At 39.6% G+C, this 21,901-nt stretch overlaps 1 pseudogene across 1 annotated transcript in view; it reads right to left on the bottom strand.

Annotated features, from left to right (window-relative positions):
* Window positions 1-20,493, bottom strand: part of LOC306869873 (BDNF/NT-3 growth factors receptor-like) — a 29,090-nt pseudogene extending 8,597 nt beyond the window's left edge. Inside the window, exons 1-11 of the transcript in view lie at window positions 20,300-20,493; window positions 18,533-18,607; window positions 18,386-18,457; window positions 18,218-18,286; window positions 17,945-18,090; window positions 17,695-17,846; window positions 15,865-16,000; window positions 10,385-10,732; window positions 8,703-8,731; window positions 8,026-8,125; window positions 6,295-6,483 (exon numbers count right to left, since the gene is read on the bottom strand). The product of the transcript in view is annotated as a BDNF/NT-3 growth factors receptor-like (transcript). The remainder of the gene's footprint in view (window positions 1-6,294; window positions 6,484-8,025; window positions 8,126-8,702; window positions 8,732-10,384; window positions 10,733-15,864; window positions 16,001-17,694; window positions 17,847-17,944; window positions 18,091-18,217; window positions 18,287-18,385; window positions 18,458-18,532; window positions 18,608-20,299) is intronic.
* Window positions 20,494-21,901: the final 1,408 nt, after the last annotated feature.

Below are 21,901 nucleotides of genomic sequence, written 5' to 3'. Positions count from 1 at the left end.
TTGAACCGGGGCCTGCACAGGCTCCCGTTCAAGATGTTGATGCACAGGCGCATGATCAGGTGCATCCAGCCCCAGGATTGGTTTGCAGCGATCGACCTGAAGGATGCTTACTTCCATGTTTCGATCCTTCCACAGACTGTTCCTACGGTTTGCGTTCGAGGGTCGGGCATGGCAGTACAAGGTCCTCCCCTTCGGGCTCTCCCTGTCTCCCCGTGTCTTCACGAAGGTCGTAGAAGGCACCCTTGCCCCGCTACGGGAAGTGGGCGTCAGGATCCTCAACAATCTCGACGACTGGCTCATTCTGGCCCAGTCCCGAGAGCAGTTGTGCGAACACAGGGAGCTGGTGTTACGGCACCTCAGCCAGTTGGGGCTTCGGGTCAACTGGGAAAAGAGCAAGCTCTCCCCTGTGCAGAGAATCTCTTTTCTCTGTGTGAAGTTAGACTCGGTGAGTATGACGGCGTGCCTCACAGACGAGCGCGCCCAATCAGTGCTGAACTGCCTGAGTTCCTTCGGAGGCAGGACTGTGGTGCCACTAAAACAGTTTCAGAGGCTCCTTCAGCCCCTGGACGGACCTTGCTTTTCTATGGGCCGGGGTGCCCTTAGAACAAGTGTCCCGGCATGTTGTTGTCACAACAGATGTCTCCAGTACGGGCTGGGGCGCTACATGCAACGGGCAGGCAGCCTCGGGGCTCTGGACAGGGCCTCGACTGCTTTGGCACATCAATTGCCTGGAGCTGTTGGCAGTGCATCTGGCCTTGCGGCAGTTTCGGCCACTGTTGCTAGGCAAGCATGTGTTGGTTCGTACGGACAACACTGCGGCTGTGTCATACATCAACCGGCTGGGAGATGTACGATCACGCCGCATGTCACAGCTCACCCGCCATCTCCTCCTCTGGAGTCACACGCGGCTTAGATCGCTGCGTGCTGTCCACATTCCAATGGTGCTCAATCGTGTGGCCGATGCGCTCTCACGACAGCTCATTTTCCCCGGAGAGTGGCGACTCCATCCCGAGACGATCCGGCTGATCTGGAGTCGATTCGGGGAAGCTGAGGTAGTCCTGTTTGCTTCCCCCGAGTCCTCCCACTGCCAGCTATATTTCTCCATGACCGAGGGGCCCCTCGGCACGGACGCACTGGCACACAGCTGGCCTCAGGCTTTACGCAAGTATGCATTTCCCCCAGTGAGCCTGCTCGCACAGACACTGTGCAAGATCAGGGAGGACGAGGAGCAGGTCCTGTTGGTCGCGCCGTATTGGCCCACCCGGACCTGGTTTCCCGAACTCATTCTCCTCGCGACAGCCCCTCCCTGACGCATTCCTCTGAGGAAGGAACTCCTTTCTCAGGGGCTCGGCACCATATGGCACCCATGTCCAGATCTGTGGAACCTTCATGTGTGGCTCCTGGACGGGGCGCGGCAGACTTAAGTGGTCTACCACAGGCTGTGGTAGACACCATCACTCAGGCTAGAGCTCCTTCAACAAGGCAAGCCAATGCACTGAAGTGGAGTCTGTTCGTGAACTGGTGTTCTTCTCGCCGGGAAGACCCCCGAAGATGCACGATTGGAGTAGTGCTTTCTTTCCTGCAAGAAAGGTTGGAGCGTAGAGTGCCTTGTGTTCGGGCCGGACTACTCTCACATTGTCTTGAGACCCCGGCCTGGATACGTGCCCAAGGTTCCCACCACGCCCTTCCACGATCAGGTGGTGAACCTGCATGCACTGCCTTCGGAGGAGGCAGATCCAGCCCTAGCGTTGCTGTGTCCCGTAAGTGCATTGCACATATACGTGGACCACACCCGGAGCTTCAGAAGCTCTGAGCAGCTCTTTGTCTGCCACGGAGGTAAGCAGAAAGGGAAGGCTGTCTCCAAGTAGAGGTTGGCCCACTGGATAGTGGATGCCATCACCTGGGCGTACCAATCCCAAGGCGAGTCGTGCCCCCTTGGGGTGAGGGCTCACTCCACACGGAGTGTTGCCTCCTCCTATGCGTTGGCGCACGGCGCCTCTTTGGCAGACATCTGTAGAGCTGCGGGCTGGGCGGCACCGAACACCTTCGCGAGATTTTAAAGTCTCCGCGTTGAGCCAGTCTCTTCCCGTGTGGGTAACAGTAAGTGGCGGGAAGAGTTGGCCGGTGTCACCCTTGCAGCGCCATTCCCCCTCACCCGGGGATACGAGCGCCTTTTTTTACTCCTCCAGTTCAGTTCCCCGGACGGCGAACCCTGGTGGAGTCCTCCAGCACCCCCGGCAGTCAGACTGGGCGGAGCAGTCTGACGCCAGGCCCAGTACTGGTGCTAGCTCGCCCGGGTCTCCGGTCAGCCCCTGTACTCGGCTAGGTGTCCGTATGGCCTGATTCCCTTCGGGTAATCCCACACGTGTATTCGTCCACGGTACGGTTTCCCTCACGGTAAACCCGTGTCTTCCCTTTGACAGAGCTCTGTCAGGCCCTGCTGGCAGCCCTTCTCCCTACTCCTAGGTAGGATCTGCCCCAGGGGCCAGTCGTATGTAGCATTGCCCCAGGCCTGGGCCAGTCCATATCAGTGTCTCCACATGTTACCTCCCTTCGGGCAGGATGTGGCCTCCGTAGCTCCCTTCTCCGGAAGGCTCGCTTCCCCGTCGTTACTGCCAAGCTGTAACAACAAATAGGAAAGACTTGAAGCGGTCTTTCATAGAATGTCGAAATCCCTTCTGATTTCTTGGGGAAATGAACAGCGGCTTGGCTATCTCCAGCAGCAATGTACTCAGTGGTCCCTGCGGGCACCAAGGTTAGCGAATTTGCTCTGGAGCGATGGGAAGGTTGCGACCTTCGCATGGCATTTGTCTGTCACACGCCAGCTTGTCAACATCTGCATGCACAAGGTCGTGATGGGGTTCAGGTTGTGGCGATTTCCATATGACCCCTATGTCGTCACGACATAACTCGTAGTGACCGACAGATAGGGAACGTCTCGGTTACGTACGTAACCCTCGTTCCCTGATGGAGGGAACGGAGACGCTATGTCCCCATGCCACAATCTTGAACCATCGCTGGTTGCCGAGGACTCGTTCTTGGCTACTCAGCAGGTAAAACCTGATGAGTGGATGCACCTGTCGCCCTTTTATACCCGTATGTATGGGGAGTGGCTCAGGTATGCAAAATCCACTAGCCAATTTTCATTGGCGTTTTCTCTTAAGTCAGAGATGTTTGGGGCTTCCAAGTAAATCCCCTATGTCGTCACGACATAACGTCTCTGTTCCCTCCATCAGGGAACGAGGGTTACGGACGTAACCGAGACGATATCCTTAATGAAAACCTGGTTCAGAGCGCTCAGAACCTCAGACTGGGCTGAAAGTTCACCTTCCAACATGACAATCACCCTACGCACACAGTCAAGACCATGCAGGAGTGGCTTAGGGACGACTCTATGAACGTCCTCGAGTGGCCCAGCCAGAGCTGGGACTTGGAACCAATCAGACATATTTGGAGAAACCTATAAATGGCTGTCCACCGATGGTCCCCAGCCAACCTGACAGAGCTTGAGATGATCTAAAAAACAAAAACAAATGCAGATGTGCAAAGCTTGTTGCATCATACCCAAATAGACCTGAGGCTTTAATTGTTGCCAGAGTGCTTTAACTATGTATGGGTTAAGGGTATGAAGACTTCTGCAATGTCATTTTTTCAGTGTTTCCTTTTTAATAAATTTGCAATTTAAATTTAAAGTTGTGATAAATCAGTTTTTTGCTTTTTCAGTATGGTGAGTGGGGTGTAGATTTATGTGGGAAAAAAAGTCATTTAAAGCAGTTTAACATAACACAACATAACAAAATGTGAAAAAAATGAAGGAGATAGATAGATAGATAGATAGATAGATAGATAGATAGATAGATAGATAGATAGATAGATAGATAGATAGATAGATAGATAGATAGATAGATAGAAGGATGTACGATATTATCGGACTGATATCGGAATCGGCCAATATTAGCTTTAAATGTAAATATCGGCATCGGCCTGATATGAAAAATTATGCCAATATGTCTTGCCGATAAGACAAATAACTCACATGTGCTCAGGGTGTGCTAGTGATTATATCATGTCAGCAGTGTGGCTTATTCTTGAAGCAAAGTTTTGTCTGAATAACGACTAGATTGACTGTTTTGGATCTCTGCATTTAATCTGTGAATGCACATCCAGAATGAAGCATAAACAGTAATAGCATGTGCAGCGGCAGCAGTGACAGCTTCCCCCGGGTCCTAATGCCCGTTCGGAAAGGAGTTTTAATCTGTAGAGGGCCCTGTTGGCCTACTTCTAATTAAATTAAAAGTTAAATAGCCTACACAAATAACATTTAGACTGTGTTTCTGATTAAATAAAGCAGTAATTGATGTCATAAAATAATGAGTATGTTTTGGTTTAATGGTCAGAATCTATAGCTTGCAAGGAAAAAAAAAAATCACAAACATGACACTTGTAAATTAAATAATTTTATATATACTGATTTATTCATAAATGTGTAATATGTTTTATTTTTTTAAACAAATCATGAGCTCTAAAAGATTTTCAGAATTTTTACAATTTGTTTTAGTAATTTGTAATATTCAAATCCATTAAAGGATTGTTAGGCTGCATTAATTAGGTCAACCAGAACCAGGAACACTTCCCATAAGACACGATGTACTTATTACACCGTAAGAAGAATGGCATCTACGCTAATATTAGTCTGTTTCTTTCTTATTCCGAGATCACCATAGCCACCCGATCCAGACCGCATCCAGATCAGATGGTGGATCAGCACCTAGAGATGACCTCTACAGCCCTGAACGACAGCAAAGATCAGGAAACTTAGATGAGCCCCAGAAACAGATCCCCAGTGAAGACCTTGTCACCTTGACGGCCATCGGGACAAGACCTCGGGAACCAGATGAGTCCTTTACACAATCTAATTTTGCTGCAGTTGGAATTGGACTGCTGGTTTGTCTGGCCAGAAGAGAACTGGTCCCCCGACTGAGCCTGGTTTCTCCCAAGGTTTTTTTCTCCATTCTGTCACCGATGGAGTTTTGGTTCCTTGCAGCTGTCGCCTCTGGCTTGCTCAGTTGGGGACACTTCATTTCCAGCGATATCGTCGACTTGATTGCACAGACACTACTTAAACTGAACTGAGCTGGACGATAACTTCACTGAATTCAATAATGAAATGCCTTTAACTGAAAATTGTTAGGGTTAACACTGCATCTTTCTGGGGGAAAAAATTCAGCGATTGATATAGTTTATTTATAGTTATTCCTTATTTTTTATTTAATTCTAAAAAAATAAGTTCTTGTTAAAAATTAACCAAAATTAAAAATATTTTGCTTATCATTTCTGCACAGGAGAGACTTGGTGTTGTTTCCAAACAAAAGGAAATATATCGGTATCAGCCAAAATGAGTTGAAAAATATCGGCATATCGGATATCAACAAAAATCCAATATCGTGCATCCCTAATAGATAGATAGATAGATTGATATAGCTTAACAGATATATTTATATAAAAATGAAACAACAAACTTATTCTGACCTGTACTTGTTAAAACATATAAAAGAATAGTGATCATACTAAGTTGTATTATATTTTAAAACATCTTGCTGACAAAAGGGCATTACCTGCTATTTTGAAGGAAAGTAGCAAAATGGGTAAAGATTTAAAGTTACAAATAATTATAAGTATTTTAGGGCTAAAATCTCTTCCTTAAATTGTGTCATCTAATGATTCTTGTTGTAAATATGCCTAACAAGAAATGTTTATCATGAAATATTGTTACACCGAATTACTATTTTTTTCTGTAAATCATGGTAAAAATGTATAATCATTATTTTGTGCTTATTAAACCCCAACGACAAATAAAATCCTAAATATAGATAGATTAGGTTAGAGGTCACAAATATATATGCATGAATTAATCTTTCATAATAACACCAGTAACATGCAATAAGAAAATAAATAGGGTCAATTTTGATTTCAGGCTGACTTAACCCTACATATGAGCAATTATGTGAGATGCTTGCTTTAGCAAACATCACTAACGATCAATCAGGTGTTAGTAAGATTTACAGGTGCACTATTTACAGATTCTGAAATGTAAATGAATTTAAATGAAGATTTGCAGATTCATCTACAGTCCAACAGTAATTAAGTTACACAGCGTCAGCCACCCCTGATATCATCGCCATGGTGATAGAAGGGGAGGTTACTATGACAACTGACCAGTGGCAACCTAGGCAGGAATCTATTTCAGAGGATGGAGTGGGGCTGCTGATGGCCCAGCATGCCACGGTAACTCACGAGTGTCCGATTTCAGCATGCTGCCGGGGTTGCGGAAGTACTGGGGGTTCTCGATGACTGGAATTTTTGTCATTCCGATGATAACGGCATCTGGGCCCATCTCCGATGATGATGGCGTGTTGTTGCCATTGGAAACGTGGTGAAGCGGGCTGGCCGAGTCGTCGTCATTACTGATGACAGATGAAGAGCCTGGTGGGAAAAAAATCAGACAATACAATAACCCACAGAAATAATAGGAATTCACATTCTCAATACACATGAATATATATACACATGTGTTGAAAAAGTGCATTATTATGAGAGAGGAAACAATATCCATAACTTTTGTTTAGAAGGTGCTGCTGAATAATGTTGTATGAAAAATGGAATAATGTTCCATGGAATAATGGAACATTAATATTAATGGAACAATAATGGTTGTACTATGGTATAATGATGCTGAAAAATATTAAAATTCATAATATTCTTTATTTGTATGTGATATGTTACAGTAATTGCTGATGTTATCTGCCTTTACTTACGTAACATATTTCTTAGTGAAACATTAGTTAACATAGTATTGTTAAAAAATGTAGGCCAGAATTTGTTTTTATTTCTTTTTTGGTTTCTTTTCAACGGGAACCAGTTCGATAGTAAAATGTAGGTGTTCCATATCAAAATGGAGACAGACTTGTAAGTTTGCTAGAACATTTGCTAGAACAATGCTTAAAGGAGATCTATATCCCTTTTTACAATTTGTAATATAACTCTTAGGTGTCCCCAGAATATGTTTGTGAAGTTTCAGCTCAAAATACCCCACAGATAATTTATTATATCATTTTGAAAATGCCTATTTTGAGTGGAAGCAGAAACACGCTGTTTTTGTGCATGTCTCTTTAAATGCAAATGAGATGATGCTTCCTGCCCTCTTTTGCAGAATAGGGCTGTGCCATTACAGCTCATACCTCGGATACTCTGATAAAAAAATAAATTAAAAAAACATCTGTTTGGTTTTGATTATCATGTCTTTCTTGATGAAATCATGCGTTTTGAACCATATCAGTTTAAACTTCTTATACGGTTTTTAGAGTGCACACATCTGAAGCATGCACACAGAAAGCGGCTGTCACATGGCATGCGAGTACTAAACTAAGTTCTCTTTCATGTTTTATTGCACTGAAACTGTCAAATACACACAAGTTTATCTTACAAAAACACACGAGTTACAAAAACATTCGGTTATATCTGTGAAGGTAAATTGGTGGGAAATAAATTGCATGTTTATATTAAATCTGTGTGGCAGCAGCGTAATATACAGTAAATAAATCAATAAATCCACTGCTCTCTTGTCTCTTCTGAGGCTGGGACTCTAAATAATGTTCTGTACTCGTCAGTGCAGCCAAAGACAGAACAGTAAGTATGCTTTGCTCAAACATTCGCTGTGGCGTTAGAACTGATATACACCGTTGTCGCTCGTGAAAAAAATGTGCAGATTAAGGGGCGGCTTGTTTTTTTCATAAGCTTGCAGAGAAAGGCTTATTCCAAAAAAAAGTACTGGGTTGTTGTATTTTTTTCTTCACGTTTTCAGGATTGGGAGATGCACCGGGGACCCGATTATAGCACTTAAACATGGAAAAATTCTAATTTTCATGATATGTCGCATTAAAAATTTCTATGGAATTACCAGGTATGCGTATTAAGAAGGTATGTTATATATTCGGCAGAAGTGAAAAGATAAAGTGGTGCACTCACCTTTCATACCAAACTTGGAGCTTCTGCCATACTTGAGGAAAACTAACATCAGGATACATCCAGTTAAAGCAACCCCAGCTATTCCAACCACTATATAAACCTAGAATATATAAAGGTACAGTAGATTTTACTGACGCAAGCATGTCTGGGGGGGTTAAATTCATTGTATCAAAGAAATTCATTTACAAATTGAAATTTCTTGCTTTAGTATTGTCACAAATGTAAATTGTCCAATAATTAATCAAACAATAAACAGAATATCCTTGGTGAATATATGTTAAGCTCTGTCAACAGTATCTGCAGCCTGCCATTGATTACTACAGAAATGAATGTGTCTAGTCTCTCAGTTTGTAAAAACAAATAAAAAAGGAAAGTCTATTGGGCAAAATTCTTTCATCTAGAAAAGTAGTCCCACCTCAACAAAAACGATTTAGACAACTTTACAGCTCAAATAAACCATTTTTACTGAGGTGCTTAAACAAAAGCACAGGCTTCATATTTCTGCCTTTAAACTCTCTAGAATGCTGGCCCCAAAGACTTTGAGTGTAAGTACAAACTGATGGATGGGTCAAAATAGTTTTCTATAGTAATCAACAGCAGTCCACAGATGTTGTCAATAAAACTTAAGATGTATTTAAACTGAAATTTTCCTTTAATCGCACTATGCAAAAACATACCGCGACTTTGTCCTCCAGTGGTGGGGTTTCTTAAAACAAAAAAAGGCAGATGAAACAAATTACACTATTTAAAGGACTGCAGTTCAAAACTATAAAAGCCTGAAGGTTTGAACAAATTCATGTGATACATGAGTGATAAAGGGAGGAACAGACTTACCTGGACTAAATGTTGGGTCTGTGTTACATCATTTAAATGGAAAGAAAAATGGAAATGGATTATATAATGATATATAACATTCTATAAACATCACAATATATAAATATATTTATGAATTTCAAAGAGCAGCTGGGTGAATCTCATGGAAACTGGTCATATTTACAGTAGACCCTCACTGCAGAACAAAGATCCAGGGGGCGGGGTTGGATCTACATCTAGGGGGTGGAGATTAGTAGGTTTACGGGTGGAGATTGGTAGGTTTACGGGTGGAGATTGGTAGGTTTAGGGGTGGAGATTGGTAGGCTTACGAGTGGAGATTGGTAGGTTTAGGGGTGGGGATGGGTGGGTTTAGGGATCAGGGGGTGGAGACGAGTAGGTTCAGGTATATGTAAGGTGGGAGGAGTTGGATCTAGATTCAACCACGCCCCCTGGATCTTGTGTTCTGCAGTGAGGACCATCTCCATATTTCACCTGATTATCATAAGAAATTATATTTTGCATAAAGAAAATTAAGTCTCTTTTTAGAACTATACTTTTTTTTTTTTGCATTGTGCAATTATTTTCATAGCAATTAAGCACAACCCCCCTAATGGCAGTAGTCTACGTACAGTTTTTTTTCACCTGTTTACACACAAAATCTTTACTTGTCACACAATTTCTGAAACCTGACACTCAAACACCAGAACAACACACCAAATCTGCAAAACCATACACTAATTATTGGCCTTTGACTCCGTTTTCAATTTCATAAAACACTTTTTGCAAAACACAACACCCAATTCTGTATGTAACACACACAAATCTAACAGGAATTAATTTTATGGCAAAGGTGTTTGCAAATGTTTGCTTTTGAGATATGTTTGTGATATTTTGAATGCAGTGCTTCATTTTGCAAGAGATGTGAGGCATTTTGCATTTTGTGTGTGCAATTCTTCGATTTGTGTGTAAAGTTTTGAAAAAAAAAAGAGAAAATTTTGAAAATGTGTGTAAGCAGTTGAAAAAAAAACCTAACATTACACTAATTAATAGTATAATATCCAAGCGTCTTTGTACTAAACATTATTTACAATAATGATTTAAAATAAACAATTCTATCCAAATGATACAACGATTGATGATTTTTATGAGTTCAGTACGAAATTAAGAATAAGAGGTTTTCACAATATAATAAAAAAGAAAGAAAGAAAAATAAAAAGAAAGAAAGAAAAATGTATTTGGTGGGGAAAATGTGCTTAATTAAAAAAATGAATAATAATACTGTCACAATGTTAAAAATCTTAAAGGTCCTAAAATGGATTACTTTGTTATTTTTCTTTTGAATAGGGTGAAATTTTAGGTTCAAATTTAATCCAACTAACTTTGTTATATTTAAAATTTTGCTTGCTTTAATTAACCAAAATATTGTTTTACAAGATAACTCACCATAATAAAACACTCCCTCTGTGGAAACAAAAACATGACAGATGTTTGATTGTACAAATTAATAGGCTGTATTATTTATAATAATAAATAAAATAAAACATACATTTTAGAGTGATGCTAGAAAACCCAAGCTCACCTGTCCCTGAGTGGTCCACATCAGGTATGTGCATGAAGTGCGCCGACACGTTTCCCCTGTCTTCTCCGAACTCATTGTTAGCCACCAGCGTGTAAATGCCATTATGGATATGAGTGGGAATGACCAGCTGCAGACAGCCGTGGTACTCCGTATCCGTGATTTCATGGATTTCGGTCCTGATGTACTGCTGCTCCTCCAGCAGCTTCCCCTCGTGGTACCAGTGCAGATCAGGCCTCGGGTTGCCTGTCACAGTGAAAGGGATGCACCAGTCCTGGTTCCTCACAGGCTGGTACAGCTGCACGATAGTAGGGGGAACTGACCCAGGAGAAAGAAGAAGGGGCATAGGAACGAGAGAGAAGGAAAGAGGGGAGGAGGAGAGGAAGTGTAATCACAGGATGTACCACAGGAGTAAACGAGAGGAATGTGGAAAAATTTGCTGTAGTTTGACGAAAGGGAAGTGTCTGACAGCACATGGGACGAAGGGCAGTATAAAGGGATTCTAGGGTGAGAAATACAAGAGAATGATAAGAAATAAAGAGGCTTACTGTAATATTACAACACAACATGAAGAAACATGCAATGCATAACCAAAAGCAAATGGATAAAAGGATTTCAACAAAGGTTGTTAACTGATTTGTCGCTGATTGGTGGAAATGAAACATCATGTTAGTGTAACATACAGAAATGTTATGTACATATAAAAAAGAGACTGTTTTGTTAAAGGAATAGATTGCTTCTTATTGTTCAAAACCATATGATTTTCCAGCAGAATTCCAAGCTGCTCCTCATGATGCATTGAGCCATGTTTGATGTCAACAAAGTCAAAAGTCACTGTTTCTCACATTGATTCTCACGGCCGTTTGCCATGTGCCAAGTTTGAATTTGTGCAAGCATGAATCATACAGCTTCAGGACATTTAAGATATTTTATGAAGCCTGTAGGCCAGTTTACTGTCTATTGCCATTCAAAAGTTTAGGGTTGGTAAGATTTTTTTTTTTTTTATGTATTCCTCTGATGGCAAGGTTTATCACATGATCAATGAATGTAAAACACTTACTTCCTATTATTTTAAAATAGTTGTGCTGCTTAAAATGTTTGTAGAAACGTTTTCAAGATTCTTGGATTTTTTTTGAGGAAAGTTCAAAAGAACCATTTATTTGAAATAGGCCTAGTTTTTTTTTTTGTAACAATGTAAAAGTCTTTAATGCCTTAAGTTTATTGCATCTTTGCTGACTGAAAGTGCTGAATATTAATTGATGACATTTTTTTTACTGAATCCAAACATTTGAATGGTATTTTGTTGTACAAAAAAGAGCAGTTTGGACTTTTTGCTAAACATTTGCTTTTGTGTTCCGGGGAAGACAGAAAATATGGGTTTGGAATGACATGAGGGTGAGTAAATGATCTTCATAAAAGTTTCGCCAAATCCTCAACTTAAATCTTTATTTTTTCCTTAATGTGTTAACTACTCCTTGAACTACGCAAATATCAATAAAAAACACAAAATAAAACGGGTAAATTCTACAAGGCTCAAAGCTTACTATTAAGTGGGAGAGGTTTTTCAAGCAGTGTTATGCAACAATGTGAGTTTTGTCGGGCCCAGTAGACTAATGTGATAGCTTGAGGGGAAACTTCCTGAATCTTAAGCATTTGGCACATTTTCAAATGTATCTTGAACTCTTAAAAACCATCCAATAGTTCAACCTACCATTCTCTTAAAGGAAGCCATCTAATCTCTAAGCATTCATGTCAAACGACCCATAGCCTCCTATTCAGTTTGAAATCCTATTATTTTCTCAAAATGTCAAAATATACTTGGTAGACATCAAGCTTACAAATCAAAGAAAAAGCATGGTAATATTAATTACTTACAATGTTTCTGATGTGACTGCTCAATGACATGAATCATTATTTCAAATTCTAGGAAGTCAGTCGCACCTTTGATGAACAGACACATTCCACCACTGAAATAATACTTCATGGGGAAATTATTGGAGGTTCGGTGAGTTTTACTTACAGTACCAATCGAAGTTTGGATGCACTCAACTTGAATGAATCAACTTTCCATGCCTACATATCAATTCCTTTTCAAAACTATAGTTATATTAAAAAAAAAAAAAATAGATGTATTAGAACAGATTTTTGAAAGGCATCCAGCATACAGTTTAAAATTAGGATACGGCTCATGATTTTGGTTGAGGGAAGCCCATGTGTGCAGAGCTGTAAACAGTACCCCAGTAAAGGGCAAAGGGTGGCGACTTTTAAGCTCAAATAAAATATTTAAAAATTTTCACTACATAATTCTCATGCTACCACCTGCATAATTTTTACGTTTTGATGACTTCACTATTATTCTAAAATGTGGAACAAAGTCATAATTAAGTCTGATGAAAACCTACATTCAACAATAATATTTTTTATTGCAGTATTGTGAATTTTCAATTTATTTGTAATTGTTTGTACATGAGAGCAGAGTTCTATATTCTCATGATAATATTGGTAAATACAAACAAGATTTGTTAAATTCACTAACCTAACAAGAGCATTATCCTATGCATGGGAACATAACATGTTCTAGACTTCTAATACAACCCGAATTCTGGAAATGTTGGGATATTTTTTAAATTTGAATAAAATAAAAACTAAAAGACTTTCAAATCTCATGAGCCAATATTTTATTCACAATAGAACATAGAGAACATAACAAATGTTTAAAGTGAAAAATGTTACACTTTTATCCACTAAATAAGATCATTTCAAATTTGATGCCTGCTACAGGTCTTAAAAAAGTTGGCACGGGGGTAACAAAGGGCTGAAAAAGCAACATTTTGTGAAGATTTATCTGGGAGAACATCTAGTAACTAATTAAGTTAATTGACATCAGGTCTGTAACATGATTAGCTATAAAAGGGATGTCTTAGAGAGGCAGAGTCTCTCAGAAGTAAAGAGGGCAGAGGCTCTCCAATCTATGAGGGAGTGAATAAAAAGTGTTCCTCAACGTCAACTTGCTAAGGCTTTGCAAATCTCATCATCTACAGTGCATAACATCATCAAAAGATTCAGAGAAACTGGAGCTGAAGGGACAAGGCCAAAGACCTTTGTTGGATGTCCGTGGTCTTCGGGCCCTCAGACGACACTGCATCACTCATCGGCATGATTCTGTCATTGACATTACTAAATGGGCCCAGGAATACTTCCAGAAACCACTGTCGGTAATCACAATCCGCCGTGCCATCTGCAGATGCCAACTAAAGCTCTATCATGCAAAAAGGAAGCCATACAGTATGTGAACATGGTCCAGAAGTGCCGTTATGTCCTGTGGGCCAAGGCTCATTTAAAATGTACTGAAAGTGGAAAAGTGCTCTATGGTCAGACGAGTCCAAATTTGATATTCTTGTTGGAAATCACAGAAGTCACGTGTCCTCCGGGCTAAAGATGAGGGAGACCTTATAGCGTGTTATCAGTGTTCAGTTCAAAAGCCAGCATCTCTGATGGTATGGGGGTGCATACAGTATGGGCAGCTTGCATGTTTTGTAAGGCACTATGAATGCTGAAAGGTATATAAAGGTTTTAGAGCAACATATGCTCCCCTCCAGACGACGTCTATTTCAAGGAAGGCCTTGTGTATTTCAGCAGGACAATGCAAAACCACATACTGAAGTTATTACAACAGCATGGCTTCGTAGTATAAGAGTCAAGGTGCTGAATTGGCCTGCCTGCAGTCCAGATCTTTCACCTATAGAGAACATTTGGTGCATCATTAAACGAAAAATACGTCAAAGACGACCACGAACTCTTCAGCAACTGGAAACCTATATCAGGCAAGAATGGGACCAAATTCCAACACCAAAACTCCAGAAACTCATAACCTCGATGCCCAGACGTCTTCAAACTGTTTTGAAAAGAAGAGGAGATGCTACACCATGGTAAACATGCCCCCGTCCTAACTATTTTGAGACCTGTAGCAGGCATCAAATTTGAAATGAGCTAATTTTTTGCATAAAATGGTAAAATTTCTAATTTTAAACATTTGTTATGTTATCTATGTTCTATTGTGAATAAAATATTGGCTCATGTGATTTGAAAGTCTTTTTCACTTTATTCAAATTTAAAAAACGTCCCAACATTTCAGGAATTCGGGTGTACATGGTCATCATCAGCAGTGTTGGGACAGCTTACCAAGTAACCTGTAATACTATTGCATAACTCTTAAAAAAGTATCTAATTATGTTACATTATTACTTTTTATGGAAAAAAGTTTTTTCTTTTTTTTTTGGAAACTGGTTGACTTTTAAGTGTTTATCTGAACATGTATCATGCTCCAAAGGGACTACACACTCTGAGTACCTCTCACTCTCATTGCAGAGAAAATCTTTGTACTTTTACGTATAAGGTGATAAACTGTGATACATGAAATAAAAAAAGCATCCTCTATATTAGTGGTTTTTAGCTATTTTACCTTGCAGTCTTCATGTATTGTATTTAAAGATGAGGATGTCAAACTTCCTTTCCATGTTAGAATCTGCCAAATTTGGATTGCTTCTCTCAAGTGACAGATAGATTTGCACTAAAATACAATAAGATTCATAGGATACACAGCCTTAAATACCCAATTGATTCATGATTATTTGGATTATAAATTCTTTTTGGGGTGGTTTGTGCAATCAGTGGTGGACAGTAATAAATAATTTTACTCTTATGTATATTTTTACTTTACTGCATTCTATAGCATAATGTCTTGATTTCAGAAAAAACATGCCATTCCTAGTTATTTTTAAGTTAAGAATTTAAGAGATCAAGTAGCGATGTCCAATCATTGAATGAGTGAATCATTGATGTTTTTTGTTTTCGGTTTTTTTTAATCATTCAGTCGAACTGTTTCAAAGTTTGCAATTAATGCAATTGCATCAGTTAACTAATTTGGTCTGAGCAAGTCTAAAAAGGTAACAAATCACTGTACTGGTGTTATGCGACTCAAAATAAGCCAAGAACTGAGAGTATTATGATCCTCCAGTGTGCTGACTACTAATAATTCATAATAATGTCAGACTGAGCTCTAACCTATTTTAGGTCTATTATATCTGAGTGACTGGGACATTAGACCCCTCTCTCTTAAAATAGGATTTTTGAGCATAAGGATGAAGCACATTAAATTGCAAAAAGATATATAATAATAATAATAATAATATGTAGTTCTTACAGATCAGTACTTTTACTCAAGATGAAATTCAAAAGGAGTACTTATACGTTTATAAGTATGTAAGTATGGAGTAATATTTCACCAGGGTATCTTTAAAACAAGTACAGTACTTTGTCCACCACTGGTCATGGCCCACCATTTGAGCTCAAGGCCTTCTGTCACAGAGGACTGAAACAAACCTTAACTTGGGGATCATTCTGTCAAAGCAATGCAAAGCAAATCCACACAACACAATGTGAGTTCTTACAAAGAATATTGAGAACGACTGAAGACTCAGTCTGGCCCACAATGTTCTCGGCACTACAGGTGAGCTCTCTGCCGTTGTCATCAGGTGAAAGTCCACTTAGAGTCAGAATAGACTCCAGCTCCATTTTGTGAGAAATCTGTGGGATAGAAACCACAACTCTGATCTGATTATGTTTAAACATATTTTAAACATTTGGCATGCATGTGCTCTGTGGTTGCCAGGGTATTCTGGGTCGTGGTTGCCTGCTGACCAATGTCAAAAGAGCCCACACATAAGTCTTTCTAATATTCTAGCACACTGAAAAAAAATACTTTGGATCAACTTAACAAAAAATACTCCAAATTGTTACAGCCAAAAGTGTATTTTTTTTTTTTTTTTTCTTAAATTGCGGCATTAACTGGAGCTAAATAATCCATGTTCTCATTCTACACCTTAGTGTATTTAATATGTCATACAGGCTGTTGTTTTCACCATGGGTGAAGGCTCCTTTAATGTAAGCAGTATAGAGAGCATTTTAAATATTAATGGAAACACAAAGCTTTTACGGGCTAGAGTCAAGCATCTGTGGTTTCAGCGCTGTGATCAATCATGATATTTGAAAGCACATTATAGGAAGCTACAGAGATTAAGTGTTTAAGTGTCCTAAACGTGTAAAACTGACATAAGGAGGAGAGAGGTTATAACTGATGTGAGGATGGCAGATATGTATAGGCCTACTAGAGTAATTAGGGCTATTATAAACAGAGCTATCATAGTCTGTTAAAACACTGTTTTCCACCTAGTATTCCATCTGTAGTTCCACCTTAAGTTTACTTATGATTTTGTGGGAGATCTCACTATCCTATGTGTCTACAAGGAATATTAGATCTGATGCTAAAGCTCAAGAGACTTGGCTGTTTTCAGAATGGAATACTATCATAATCATATTGCATGTTAAGTTTTGGGTTTTTTAATACACAAAACTGAATTACACAAAATGTATTTTATATTAAAAAAAAGGTATTTTTCAAGAATGATCAAAATAGAGAAACTGAACATTCGGTCAACAGTCACTCACTGTCATGTCCTTCTAAACCCATAAGACTTTCTTTTATCTTTGAAACACAAAGATATTTGTAATGAATCCTGAGAGATTTCTGTCCCTCATTTGAAAGTGCATTTAACCAAACTTTTCATGATTCAAAAAGTTCATAAAAATATTATAATGAATCAGGCAGTTTAATCCAATACTATTATTAAGCAGTCAATAATCTTCCAAAGAGACATAATTGCTTTATATGATAAACTTTAAATTTAGGCATTTATTCACACATAAACATACATAGATTAGAGAACATTGAACAGGTCTCATGCGGTCTAATGAGAAGGCAACATAGGTTGATCAATGTTTATATATGAATATAAGGATATATTACATCTGTTTATCGTATGAAGCGATTGTGCCTCTTCAGAAAACTTGGATTGAACCACATGATTCGTATGGATTTCTTTTATTCTTTATCATATCACTTTATAAACTTCACAGTCGTAGTTTTGCTGGAATGGACATTAAATGGAAAGACAGAATTTTTTTAGATTTCATTAAAATATCTTTTGTGCTTTCCGAAATGAATATTGTATGAAATGTTTAGTAAACTGCATTGTTGTGGGATACAATATTCCATACTTTTTTTTATAATACTGCATATCTCAGCAAATGTAACAGGTCAACCACATATTCTACATATCTAATAACATTATATTTAACTTGCATTCTGTCTACAGAAAGAGTAAGAGCACTATATTAGCATGCTATTCTGAACTAGCTTTATACTTAAAACAGGGTGTTACCTCAAGGCTGGTTGAGAGAGGAGGGTGATCACTGGAGTTTAAGCTCCAGGAGAGCTCAGGGGTCGGGGCTCCTGACACACTACACATCACTGTGGCATCACTTCCAGCCATTTGACTGACAACAGCAGGGATGACCTCGACACGTGGATACTCTGAAATAATGACAGAATTTACATGTTTGTGAGGATGATTTTTAAAAATATTTATTACCACAATCTATGCAATTTAAAACTGCATTGGGTTTCATTACCACAAGAAGGAAGCGTGAGTCTAGACAGGGCTTTTGTTCTTCCTCCTTCCTGTAGACACTGCAGCCCCTTTCTCTCACTGTCATCCAACCAGACTTTGATCCAGATGTTCTTACATTCACATCGCAAAGGGTTCCCGGAGAGCAACCTAAAGCAAACCCAAACAGACTTCAGGAACAGAAAGATGCTTTCTTTGTATGGTGTACAAACAGAGCACTGTACATACAGTTTTGCTTTGTATGTTTGTTTTGTTTTTTAATAAAAGAAAATCTTACAAAGTCGACAAGTTTGAATTACGAAGTGCCCTCCAAGACAGTGTTGATAAGTTATTGTCTCTGAGATTCCTACAGATAGAGAGTAAAAAAATACTTAATTAATTCAAAATAAAGAATAACAGTAAAGAACATTTGTTACATTTTAAAAAGTATTAAAAAAAACCTCACAGATATTGAAGTTTGGAATTGTTGAAGAAGGCCATCGCAGATACATATGTCAGGTGAGTATTGGTCACTGTTCTGTGTGAGACAGCATATGCTCACATAAGTTCTGCAGTTTCATTAACATTTGACATGAAAGTTTTAGATACTCACAAATTCCTGAGATTTGAGTAGTACTTCATATGGTCCTCATTGATTGTAAGTAGCCTTTTTTGATTTGAGATGTATCTGTGGGATTGAAAGGAATGATTAGGCACATTAGATTCATAAACACATAGAACTGTATTACTGTGAAACACCACCACCCACAGTTTGGGGTCAGTGAGATTTTTTTATGTTTTGCTAGAATTCTCATGCTCACCAATTATTTTATCAAATCTATACAGTAAAAACACTAATGTTGTTGCCGTTTAAAATAACATATTTTAACATTTTATTTATTTCTGGGAAGGCAAAGCTGAATTTTCAGCTGTAATAAAAGTGTCACATGATCCTTCAGAAATCATTCTAATGCTAAACTGGTGCTCAAGAAGTATTTTTATTATTATCAGTGTTGAAAACAGTTGTGCTGCTCAATGCTTTTGTGGTAATTTTGACGAATAAGTTCAGTGAATAGAAAATCACAATGTGAAAGTTTTTAGTGGCACTTTTGATCAATTTCTTGCTGAATAAAAAGGAATTGATTAAATAACGTTACCTAGTTCAGATAGCCTAATATTATTACCAGGGTACCTTGTCAAAAACAAAACTTGCCTTAAAAAAACAAAAAGTAGGTACAGCGTGGTATTGAAATGCCTGTACCGCGACATTTACACAGCAGTCCGATGTGAATACCACACTACAAACAATACCACAGTACTTTATATTTAGAGTTTCAGTAATATTATATGTGAACGTACAATTTAACAATTTAACAGATAAAATCAAGCCGAGCTGTTTTCAATCCGCACTGGTATGCGAAAACATCGAATATCACTCAATATCAAACAGACCGTATTTTCAGCGATGGCTAAAACAGATGCATCTAATACGAAATTATTTTATCAAACCGTCACCATATGAACAAGTTAACAAAGGTGCGCGTGAGAAAACCGTGGTTTCACTACAGCGCGCACGTGCCTGGAGTGAGTCCGGTGAGCCGTTGCCGTGGAAACGGAGTGACATATTTGCGTAGGCGCCGATGCCTAATGCTCCGCGGACACGTTAGACTACTCCCCAACTAACCTATACACAACAATTCACGTAATAGCGTACGCGTAAAACTTAATTTTATTTGTAAATAACAGCAGTTTATTAGCGTATCCCTCGCGGCAGGCCTAAAAGCACATTTTTTTTCAGGTCGGCTCGTCTGTCAGCGCAGATCAGATCAGCACCGATAAACCTCTATGAAGCGGACGCTGTATCTTCACCGATGTGCATCTAATTGCGTTATGTGGTCAATTTATACATTCTAGTGTAAGGCGATAGCGCTGTCTTTTTTCCCCTGTTCTGGTACAGAAAGTCAGCTGAGGTGAGTCAGCAGCCGCACAAAATTTTCCTCCGAGTGACCATCTTTATCAAAAGAAAACCCTTTAGATGTGCTCTCTTGCCAACTTCTTGCTTATTTACCGTGGCCCCCACCCCTTACTCGTCCTCTCTTCACACACGACACATGATGTCTGCTGCATGTCATGCTGTGGTCTTGTTTGATGCCAAGAGCTCATCCGCAAGAATGATGGTACATAACGGAAACGGGCATGTCATGGAGGAATAGCAGTGCATTAAACTTATTTTGGCCCTCGACGATTTGAGGAATCTACCCACACACACTCGCAAACACACACATACACACACACACACACGCGCGCGCGTTTTTTTCACGCATCCGTGATGCTGGAGCAGGTCTCCCGGTTCATTTCTCCGCTAAAACACTCCACTTACATCTCCGTGATGTTTTCCATGTCCGACTCCGGCACCAAGACAGGGAAATCCTCGATCCCTGGTTCTTGATCGATACACGAGATCCTCGAGGCATTGCAAAAGCACGACCCAGGGCAAGCCGAGCTGAGCCTCAGCAGCCCGAATAAAAGCCCACACAGCCCCAAGCGAGCCATTCCACGAACCCCTGCGGTCATGGCAGGTCTAGCGCGGTGCGTTCAGCGTTGTGTAATGTCTTGTAGTATTTTCAGCAATTCCGAGATGAGACGCCGCTGCTGTGGGATGCGCAAAGTCGTTGTGCGCGACGCGAGACTGTCATGGAGTGGCCTTATCTGGTCTCCGTAGAAAGGTGATAACGCAGCGGGGAAATGTTGGCGTGCCAATATGTTGCGCTATCCGGGCTTCGCTTCTTCCAGACGCGGTGGAGAAACGCGTGGCCGCGGGCTGCGTGTGTCTACGGGCTGCGGCGGTGACGCTGACGTCTCACATCCAGCGCTGGGCAAGAAAACAAGCGAGACTGTGCGTGCGCGCGAGTGAAGAGGCAGCAGCGCGTACCTGCTGCAAGCGCCTATTGATTACCCACCGCATCTCCCTCAAACATCGCTGCTGTAATTACATGTGGAGGGAGACGTTAAAGACGCACTCGGCGATGCCATATCGGCAATAATTGAGCACCTGTGTTGTCAATGGGGCGATCTTTGGGAGATTTATGTTGACAGGGATGGGGATGCAAATATTATATAGTTTTTTTTTATGTCGAATCATTTGGGAAATGACTTCATTTTCATGTTTTTTTCATGTTTTAACCATTCAGTCTGAGCTCGCTGTGTTGCTTTTCCATCGTGCTCTTTTCAACAATAACACAACTTTTTTTGTTTTTTTTGTTAATGCTTTGTTGATTCAATGCCACAATAACAAGAGGTATTACATATTCACATAATCAAATTAGCTGCCAGAGAGAGAGAAAAAAGAAAGTGAAAGTACTGAAATGTATTACGTTTTCAATGCTGTTTTGTTTTTTGTTTGTTCCAAGAGATTTACATATGATTTAAAGTAATTTATAAAATGTGCAAAATTTGGTTTACATTGAGCCCACTTTTTCTTATGTATATGGAATTTTCCTAACAAAATAAACAAATGTATAATATGTTGTTCTTTACAATTCAAATTTTCATTTTCTGTATAAAAAAGTACATAAAATATACACATTTCTATCATACACTACATTTTTCTGGTAATATAGAATTCCAAATCCTTCCAGAGTAATCTTGAGTAAATACAATGGAAAAAAAGATGCAAAACTGTTTATTTTTCTTGACCACAAAATTCACAGGAATATGAAGCTTAAATCTTTCCAAAACATGCTTAGCAGGATAGATTCTATGAAGTATTTTGTAAGACACTTCCTTAATTTTGTTATTGATACAAAACTTATTTGGCAGTTTCCATGCTTTAACCCAAGAGATATTACCAAATAAAGAAGACCAAAAACATCTTGCTGCCGATAATGACACAGAACAAAGAGCATTCCTTATAATCTTATTGCTACACTGTTGTTTTAAAACATCAACATTTTCAATGAAGGATTAACCATGTTGATTTCTT

This window comes from Barbus barbus (genome assembly GCF_936440315.1).
Source record: "Barbus barbus genome assembly, chromosome: 5".
NCBI classification, from domain to species: Eukaryota; Metazoa; Chordata; class Actinopteri; order Cypriniformes; family Cyprinidae; genus Barbus; species Barbus barbus.
This window is presented reverse-complemented; position numbering and strand designations above follow the sequence as displayed.